Source organism: Jaculus jaculus, chromosome 13 (assembly GCF_020740685.1).
Source record: "Jaculus jaculus isolate mJacJac1 chromosome 13, mJacJac1.mat.Y.cur, whole genome shotgun sequence".
NCBI lineage: Eukaryota > Metazoa > Chordata > Mammalia > Rodentia > Dipodidae > Jaculus > Jaculus jaculus.
In genome coordinates, this window is record NC_059114.1 from 40,010,273 (window position 1) to 40,013,544 (window position 3,272).

A 3,272-nucleotide genomic window follows, 5' to 3' on the forward strand; every position below is an offset into this window, starting at 1 on the left:
GAAATGGAATAAAATACACCTTAAAACCACATAAAGATATCAATTGGCCCCATTCAGAATGGCTGTCATCAAGAAAACTAATGACAACAAATGTTAGTGAGGTTGTAGGAAAGGCAAAATGATAATTCACTGTTGGTAGGAGTATAAAATTGGTGCAATAAAGATTTCTCTAAAACCTAACCATCAAATCATATGACCCACATCTAAGATTTTGTATGGATGCCTCCTAGTAGATTCACTTTTATTAATACTTCTTGGATTTCCAGCTTCCTGGATAGAAGAGATGTCACTGTGGGTGGATCCTACTGTCCAGCCCTAAGCTGTGCTTGGGGGTGGATCCGAGACTGGGTATGAGCTATGATTCATGACAGGGTCTCCAAGAGGAGAAAAAGGTGATGAGAAGGGGGAGAGAGCCAAAGGAAACTTGTAGTATGGAAGCAAAAAGGAGGCTAAGTTGGCTGGGAGGCACATGTGGGAAGGGAGAAAAGTAGGAGGCAGGAGGAAGAGAGAAAAGATATTGTTTGAAAGTACCATAATAAAATCTGTCTTGGCATGCTAATAAAAATAAATATTAAAAGCCTGTAAACAAGATTATTAATTTATGATTTGAAGGACATTATTCTTTAAGATATCAACACTTTTTTATTCTATGCCCTATATATATGCATACACACATTTTCATCACAATTTAAAACACATGACATATAACTCTGAGTAATCCCCTTTTCATTTAGAAATATTGAATGGAAACATCTTCCTCTAAGAACTTCAATTTCAGAAATAAAATTTAAAGCACTAGTTATTTAGAAGTCAGTTTTGAGTAATAGTCTATCTGGTGTCATACGGTTTGTCCAGTCTTAAAGATAAAAGCTGACATAACTTTGTTTTTCATCATTAAACTTTTGGCATCCGTCTCTCCTATCTTGCTGTCAGTCTCTCACTCTATTTGCTTGCATTCAGGTGTATAAATTGGTTGTCTCCATGATCAAAATCAGTTCTTCCACAAATTCAGTGGGACTATCCAGACTATTTGTTTTGGACCTCTTCTGATAAAAATTATAAGATAGTTTTACAAGTAAGCTTGTACTTGTCTGTCTTAACTCACTGCATGTGGATAGTAAAAACAAACTGCCTATAATCCTGTAGTAAAAATTTTTGTAGTTGCTACATGCATGAACTCATTTGTTTTTTTCTGAATGTCCCTTGACAGTAAATATGTTAAAATTATCAGTTGGTTTAAAGAAAACATTGAAAAACAAGTTACTTAACAAGAGTTCCTTGGGTATGACTCCAACACGGACTCGTAAATTCCATGATACCATTCTTTCTTCAGGTCTGTATGCATTAGTTCTGGATGTTTTATTACATCAGTCTTTGCTTTATTGAATTTTTGAAGTTAACTCCATAATTGTGCCTTTTATTAATTTGAAGAGGATTGTGATGATTTCCTAAAGGTCATAATCAAAACATACACATTTCTTGTTTGAAATTCAATTTAGCAAAATTTAAGATTATGTTTTAATTTGGAATGTTGGCAAATGGAGAATTTTTTTTTCATTTTTTAATCATATGTAACAGCATATTTTTGTCAGCATAATTTCCTTTAATTTTTCATTTCTTAGTAGGATTACATAATTGCAGTTAAGGCTATCATGTGAGTATAAAATTTTATAGTTTAGTAATATTGGATTTCAAGTCATTTAAGAAAAAAATGAAAATGTGAAGTCTTCTTAAAATCAATTTTCATCTTCCCTAACATCTCTTTATCATCCTCATCTCCTGCTTGTTGATCTTTTCTTGTTCAGCAGGTGGAGTTCTATCCTGTTCCTGATAGATAGGATCTGCTGACTTTGATTTTGTACTTTCAATAGATAAAGGAAATGAGGAATTTGGTGGATTTGGAGAACTTTGGAAAACGCCTAAATCTTCATCCTCTTCAATCTTTTCTATATTATGGTGGGCAGCAGTTGCAATCTCTAAAGCTTTGCCATAAAATAACAGTTCAATTGTGATAAATTCTGAAAATATATTCTTTATATCCTTTATTTTCTGCCTTTCAAAATTATCAATAGTTTCTACTAGGAGGTGAGTCGTTCGAGCCGCGTCTATTGTAGCTCTCTCTAACTCAGTTTCTGCATATGAAATTTCGTGGTCATCAGAGGGGTTTCGTTGACGTATTCTTTCTAACCTAGTGAGGTCCTTGGCTTCTTGATTCCTCGCTGCTGACAATCTGTTGAGGTTTTCTTTTTTCATTTTAATCAGGCTTCCATAAGCTTTCAACGGTTCAACTACTTTGGCTTCAAGCCTTTCAACTTCTGCTTGGCGATAATCCTGAAGTTTGGCCCATTCCTCAGCAAAGTGTTTCAGCCCCTGCTTCACACTAGGGGCCTCTGTGTCTGCGAACACGCTGACCTCACTGGCCAAAAGGTCTCCTTTGTCTCTCAGTCTGGCAGTTTTCCGTACATAGGCGGCAAAGAGTTGGCACAGCTCTCCAAAGTGCTTCTCCACGTTTGTGACAACATCCTGAAGTTGTCTTGTTTCGTTATCCTTGGGTGTAAACATCTCCAACGCAGCACATCTCCGGGTACACTGGGATGGAGCCCAGCGCAACGCGACTCTCTCCTTTGAAACGTTAAGCTCCTCAGTAAAATGCTGGCTCTTTCAGCGTCAGGATCTTTGTTGTTACTGCTATTTCCCCAGGTTCTCAAAACTGTTTGACACCGAAGAGGTACCGTCAAGTTGCATTCGTTCCTTTCTCTTTTCTAGCCCAGACCCACCCTGTGCTGGCTTCTGAGTACAAGGAGACCTAGATTTCAGACCCAAAGTCCGGTGGGAAGGACGAGAAATGCATGGAGAAGAGCTGGGACTCCTGCGAAGGCAGAAGACATGCTAGCCTGACTCAGTTCAGAGGCTGGGAGCACCTCCCAGAAGGATGTGATGCCTGTGTTCTGGAAGATAATGGGCTACTATGACCAGTGGAAGGAGGCAGGGGAGGGAATTCTGATGTAAGGCCCTGGATCTATGAGCGAGCTCCTGTGGGAGTGAGGTGGAAGGGCTGTGATGGATTCAGGGAGAGAGGGCCCAGGTCACTGCCCACCTCAGAATGGTGAGTTCAGCAATGATAGTGACAGAATTGGAGTGGGGAACCCCCCTCACATCCTATTTGTTGGTCTCAGAATTTCAGATGGTGTTGAGCAGATATATACCTGTATCTATATTTATATCACCTATGTCTATATCTATATATATGGTTAAAATGAAGCTGTAATGTT

General features: G+C 38.5%; 1 pseudogene; it reads right to left on the reverse strand.

Moving 5' to 3' along the window:
- Positions 1-1,696: 1,696 nt before the first annotated feature.
- LOC101608530 lies at positions 1,697-2,562 on the reverse strand (annotated as a pseudogene).
- Positions 2,563-3,272: the final 710 nt, after the last annotated feature.